This window comes from Micromys minutus (assembly GCF_963924665.1).
Source record: "Micromys minutus genome assembly, chromosome: 19".
NCBI classification, from domain to species: Eukaryota; Metazoa; Chordata; class Mammalia; order Rodentia; family Muridae; genus Micromys; species Micromys minutus.
Genome location: NC_137954.1, coordinates 39,925,999 through 39,932,794, shown reverse-complemented (window position 1 = coordinate 39,932,794; position 6,796 = coordinate 39,925,999). Strand labels below are relative to the sequence as shown.

The window sequence follows — 6,796 nt, the reverse complement described above, 5'->3', positions numbered from 1 at the left end:
GAGCTATGGCTGACCCTTTTCACATCTCGTTTATCCTGGAGCACTCTGCTACTAGGAGTCAGACGCCTGCCCTCACTCTGTACAGGACTTCCGGTGGCTAGGGGCCCAGGAAACCTATACACCCAGTGTCTTGGGTTCTGTTCGCCTCCTCCCAGAGCTGGTCGAACTCCTTGCTTCTTAGCCACAACTCCAGGCTCTTCAGGCTTTGGGATTCATACTGGCCAAGACACTATGATTTCCTGCCTCGGCCATCTCTGAACCGAGTGACACAGCTGGTTCGTGTGGGTCTGACACTATTGTTCTTAGACCAAGACAAGTCACAAATGCACAGTGCTCAGCGCACAGTGAACTCTGGCTGTCTTGATTTCCTACACTCCAACTGCATGCTGAGTCATGGATTTTTCCCTTCGTCTGCATTAATGGTTGGATAGATCTATTCTATGATGTCTTCCTTCTCCTCACTCTCTGCCTCTTCCTACATGTTCCATGCTTTTGGTTCTCAGAAAGGGCTCTAACATGGACACCCTTTTCCTTTTCCTTCCTTCTTTCCTTCCTTCCTTCCTTCCTTCCTTCCTTCCTTCTCTCTCTCTCTCTCTCTCTCTCTCTCTCTTCCTTCCTACCTTCCTTTCTTTTTTGATAACAAAATTTTATTGTAAAATAAGAAATTGATATATAAGAAGGGGTAAAAAAAAAAGGAGGGAGACAGGGTGGGGGATGGATAAATGCAGACAGGCTTTGCAGAGTGGAAGGAAAGTGGATCTTGGAGGATATAGATCCTATGTGCACCCAAGATAGAATCTTACAGGGTGTGGGGTAGGGTGAAATTTCATTTTAGGTGCCAGGGTCTAACAACTGACTGGACAACATTTCACTGGGTCAGCAGAGACCTTGCAACTACCAACCTACTTCTCAACCAGGGCCAGGAACCAGTACTCATAGAGGGGGCTGAGCCCTAGCTACAAGGTAAAAACGGCAGTGGAAGGGACCAGCATTGCTTCATCAGCTCTCATAACAAGTCCTAAAGTTATAAAATGGCAAGAAAGGGGAGGGAGAGGTTGGTGACGGGGACAGGATGCAGAGGCTGTCACTGTGAGTCAGGCCCCACTTTCTTGATCTTTGGATTTTTATGACAGGAAGTAAACTGGCCCCTCTTGGTCTTCAGGTAGCTGGAGTGAGCCCTGCTGTCCCCTGACTCCTCTGCAGCACAGACATCCTTTAATTTCAAAGCCTCATTTAGCGCTCAGAATATCTCGAAGCACTCACGCCCATGGATCTTAAGGCTAAAATATTCTCCATCAAGTGGTTTTTGCTTTTGCTGGGGAGAGGAGCCTGTGCTGGTAGGCAGTGCTTTCTTGGCACTTCCTGGGGGCAGCTCAGGGTAACGTTCTTCCTTTTTTCAGAAATTCTCTCCCAGGGCAGCACAAACACGAACCTCAAAGCTGTCCCGTCCCAGAAGGTTCCCACTGGAGTCTTCCAGTGTGATGATGGTAAGGCTGGGTTGGCGGTTCATGCCCACCATGTAAGAGCTATTACACATGTACTTGTAGTGGATGGTGGTATAGTCAGAGCTGACCTCAGGTGGTTCATAGGGCACCACCACACTGTGCTGGAAAGTCTGCCAGATACTCAGCATACAAATTTCCTTCCACCCAGATAAGATGATGGGGAGGAGCCAGGCCATCACCATCGGAGCAACGCTCATGGTGGGGACAGCGTCTCATGACCTCAGATCTCCATGCTTACTCAGCAAAAGCTCTTGTCTATCCTGCCAATTCCCTAATCCCTGAAGTCTTTCCCGAACCTTCTGACTCCATGACGTGTATCTCAAACGTTGTTTCAGCACGAGCAGAATGTGGTGGTATGCACCTATAATTCCAATTTTCTGAAGACCGAGGCAGGAGGATTGCAAATTCCAGGCCAGCCTGGACTATAAAAGACTATGCCTCAAAAACAAACCAACGAATAAACAAGGTGACTTCTAAAGTCCTTTTCTCAACTAGGTCAGGTTGTTCTGATGAGCAACACATGGTATGGGCTTCTTTATCTTTATGCTGAGCTTAATTCAGCAGAGGACCTGGTTTCTGCAGGGGTGTGAATGGTGTCTGGAGATTTGTCCCCAGACAGTGAAGTCAGAGTGCTGCAGACCTGCCCGCAATGCAGGAGCGAGTGCCCCTCACCCCAGATGCGACCAGGCCCCTGTGTCACCAGGGCTGTGGGTCAGAGGCCCCATTCAAGATTAGTCCCGAATTCCCTAATTTATTTCCTTTGGATGAGCTCTTGGCTGCAGTAACTGGCTGAGTCTTCTTTATGTTTAAAGGCCTCTGTACTTGGTTATATTTTTTCATCTGATTCCTTAGACTGTCTAAGGTCATAGAGGATGGAATTTGTTGGCTCATTTTATTTCTTTCTTTCCCCTCCTCCTTCTTCTTTTTCTTCTTCTTCTTCTTTTAATTCTTTGTTTTGCTAAGGAAAGCACTCAAAGCCCCGGAAATCCCTCTACTCATGGCTGTGACCAAAGCTTCATCTTGGTGTATAACTTTAAAATCTTCCAACCTAAACCATGTCACCACAAGCTTTGTCCACTCCTTGTTCTGTTTGTTTCCCAGGAATGTGACTTTAATGTGGCATGAAAGGGCATCTCGTCAGTGTGTTCTCGGCTGAGGCATGTCTCCCGTGCTGTGGTCAGAGTGGCTGGCAGCTCTGGCTCTGGTTCTCCTTGGTTGACATTTTTGATGTGTGTTCATTTACTACCCGTGCGAGAGCTGCCCTCTTCCTGGTTCCTATTTCCTAAACATTCGTCAATTGCACTCCAACGCCTGTTTGGATTTAGATTTTTATGGGATGTCTGTGTAGTGATTGGAAAGGGGATGCCCACCATAGGGTCATATATTTAAATGCTTTATCTGGTTGGTGAACTGTTTGAGAAGGATTAAAATGCGTGGCCGTGCTGGAGTAGGTGCGGCCTTGGAGAAAGCGCATCGAGGGGGTTGGCGCTGAGGTTTCCAAAGCCCATGCCAGGCCCAGGGGCTCTCTGCCTGCTTCCTGTGGGTCAGGATGTAAAACTCTCAGCTCCTGCTCCAGCGTCGATACTGCTGCAGACCACTGTGCTCCCACCGTGACGATACGGGACTAAACTATAAGCAAGCCCCAATTAAATTCTTTCTCAGAGTTGCTTTGGTCATAGTGTCTCTTCAGAGCAGTAAGAGTGAATAGGGCAGAGACAGAGCTTAGCTTTCCTGCTCATTGCCCTTTGTCCAGCCACGTCTGCTCGTGTCCCTCCAGCAAGGTTCCGGAACAGCTCTCTGTTCTCAACGTAGGTCAGCCTGGAGCAGTGAGCTAGGCTTAGAGATAACAATTTGGGCAACCAGGCCAATGCCCTTAAAGATTGGAGACGTGCACCCCAGCATTGCAGACAGATCAGCAGTACCCCTGGCTTCACTCACTGGAGACAAGCTATATCCAGACACTGCCCATATACCTGGGTGGAAAACATGTCTCTGTGGAAGATAAGCTCTGAACTTGGACAAAGGTGAGGAAACCCATCCCATCCCATCCCATCCCATCCCATCCCATCCCATCCCATCCCATCCCATCCCATCCTATCCTATCTGTGACTGGATCTTGTCAGGAAATGACTTTACAAGTATATAGCCATTAAAGTGCTGGGGTAACAGGAGGGACAGAAAGATCACCGGGGCTTGCTGGCTGCCAGCCTAGGTGAAAAAAAAAAAAAAAAAAAAAAAACAAACAAAACAGGAGGTCTGAGTTCAGAGGGATCTTCTCAATGGAATAGAGTGTAGACTAATAAAGGGAGACACCTGACATTCTCCTCTTGCCTACACACACACACACACACACACACACACACACATACCCACAACATGTATTCATGCGCCAAACACACATGTGAGAAAAAAATCAGAAAGGGATGTCAGATCACAAGCTTTTAAATTAATAAATAGCAGCAGGCAAAGGGTAGAGAAGGCAGCTGAAGGCACGGTAGGTGTGGCTGTGAGTCTCAGGCATCTAGGCTTCCTATCCATAGACATCTGCAAGGATGAGGGCAGGGGCTCAGTTGAGTGTGTCTCTTTTCTGTCTCTTGTTCTGCCTGTCACCAGAGTGTTTCTAGGACATAAACATCTCTCCCTTGTCTCATAGATTACCATGTTTATGCAATAAATAACCCTAGTATTAGGACCTGGTCTCCTTCTCCTAAATTAGGGCTTGTTTATTCCTTTGCAAAAGTCCTGGTAGTAAACTCAGCACCCCAAGCGGCTCACCTGTTTGCCCAGAGCGACCCCATAGGCCATTGGCTGTCATTTCCATCTAGGAACCTTGTTCAATGCATCCTCTAAAGCCTGTCATTTTCCCCACGGACCCAGCCTAACCCTGTGGATGGCGCGTGCACATAGGCAGCAGACTTGCACTGCAGAAAGCCCTTCTACGACTTCCAGAAAGCTCGACACTCAACTGAAGATAGTGTCAGTTCATGGCAGATCCTAAGGCCATGCGGACTTATCTTAGAGACCCCGTGAGGGGGCAGGTCTTTTTGTCTGGACTCTATACTTCTGGTCATCCCCTGTGGCTCTATGGGAGCACCTTCCTTTCTTGTCGGCATTTCACACTCCTCCCCTCTGCTCCCCTGGAGTCTGCCTTATAGAGAAAGGGCAGCATGGTCATGACAGTGTCTCTGCAGGATAAGCCAGTCCACATGCCCATGTGTCTGTGCTCTGACTCCCCTAGGTCTGTGATCTGCTGAGGCTAAGAAATGGATAGAGTGGCACTGTCCGGGAGGGCTTCAGTTTAGTGGGAGAGGTGCTTCTAGACATCCTGGTCTGGGCACTGTGGGTGATCAGGCTAGACCCTGAGCTGTGGGCTGGGTGTGGAGTGGGGCCTTCTTGCCTGGGTGCTATAAGTTATGGGTGGCCTACTGGGATGGTTGCTGGAGGTGCTGAGACAGCTTCCTAGTCTGTGGGTCTACAATTGTGCGTCTGTTCTCTAGCAAGTTCTGGATGTGGATCTACTACATGTTCAGCCTCTTAAGTGCAATGGGACTAGCTGGAACCACGGAACCTTCTTGCTGTGAACCTCCCAGGCCAGCCACCGGTTTTGGCACCTGTGAGACTGGCTGATCTTCTGGAGGCCAGCAAGGGTGGGGTCTATGTAAATGTGGACAGAAGCCCTCCTGTGCTTTGCATCCCAGAGTGTGTAGACTCACAGGGACCACATCCAAGAAGCAGTACGTGGCCAAGCCCTCGGGACCAGGGTTCCATGAGAACCGTTTTTATTGAGGATTGTGGTATGTAGTAGATTGAGAAATTGCCATAGTTGGAAAAACAAGTAGAAAGCCGTCCAGAAAGCGAGCCCTGAGGAGGGAAGTACCAGGGCAGGGAGTGCTGAGCACACGGGCAGCTGAAGCTCCCTTTCTAGGGGAGTGCTGGGCCATGCAGGTCCCAGTGCCTGCTGGTCTGACCTGGTGGCCGTTCTCGCTCTATTTCAGGTCTAAGATATTCTTTGATTAATTTCTGTGGACTTCACTAGAGTTACAACAGCAAGTCCCTGAGCACTAATTAAGGAAGAGAGGCGGACAGTGACTCATGCTGGAAAGAACCCTCCCAGCCCTAACAAAGCGTCTCAGGTCCTCACAGTGGGAAAGGCTCTGATCAAGGCAGCTTTGGCTTTAGGTCAGCAAGATAATGGTCAGAGTTCTTACTAGGCTCTCTCTCTCTCTCTCTCTCTCTCTCTCTCTGTGTGTGTGTGTGTGTGTGTGTGTGTATCTGTCTTTGTGTGTCCTCTCTGTTTTTGTGTGTCTGTCTGTCTGTCTCTGTGTGTCCTTCTGTTTGTCTCTCTCTCTCTGTCTGCCTCTCTATGTGTGTATGTAATATGTGCAGGTCTGCCTCTGTGTGCCCTTTGTCTCTTTCTCTGTTTATGTGTCTGTCTGTCTCTGTCTCTGTCTGTCTGTCTGCCTTCCCCTCCCCCATCTCTGCATGCACATACAGGCTCCAGGTTCCAATTGTGTGTTCCCCAGAGGAGCTTACAGGGACATCTGACATGGCTTCTTGCACAGTTCCCCTCCTGCAGACCAACAGACCCCTTTGGGGCTTGAACCCAGTGCCTCACACACGCAAGGAGGCTCCCACTGAATTGTAATCCAGCTGTCCCAGATCACATGTCCATGGCCAGGGATCTGCCACTACCTAGGTCGGAAGTCATAGCATTGATCTGGCTCCAACCACGCAGGGCCATTTTGGCTGACCAAACCTTTTCTTGAAAGCTTGGGTGGTAAGAAGGAGAGCAGAGGTCGTTGCTTTGGTCACATGCTGGGGAAGGTTGACAAGGCACAAGTAACTCTTATCCAACACAGAAGCAGAGTGTGCCAAAAAAATGAGAGAACATTCAAATGTGCATTTTCTCTCCAAGTGAGAAGTAGCTTGGAGCCCTTCCTGCCATGTGATGACACTGTGGCTACGGATCTGACCTGGGAATCCACAAAGAAACCCCAGCCTGGGCTTCCGTTAGGAGCCAGGGACTGAGTGGCAAGTGTGGGCATTATTCCCAGTAGAACTTGGTCTTGGGCAGACAGGGAGCAAGTGGCACAGGTAGAGTTTGTTCCTGATCATCAGAACTACAGCTCTGTGTGGGTGATGTCACGAGTGTGACATTCTCACAGGCTGGCTTCAGCCTCTATTCCTGTGAATACTTTGCATATAGATAAGAACCAGCCTGCCGCTGAGCCAAAGGGAATAAATCTTTAGACCAGGAAGAGACTCGGTGGCCGGATCTTGACAGCTGAGAG

General features: G+C 49.2%; 1 pseudogene across 1 annotated transcript; it reads right to left on the bottom strand.

The window, feature by feature from the left end:
• Nucleotides 1-1,084: 1,084 nt before the first annotated feature.
• Nucleotides 1,085-1,814, bottom strand: LOC308433254 (cellular tumor antigen p53-like; annotated as a pseudogene). Its single transcript has 2 exons — nucleotides 1,802-1,814; nucleotides 1,085-1,738 (listed from the first exon to the last, which is right to left on the bottom strand). The product of its transcript is annotated as a cellular tumor antigen p53-like (transcript).
• Nucleotides 1,815-6,796: the final 4,982 nt, after the last annotated feature.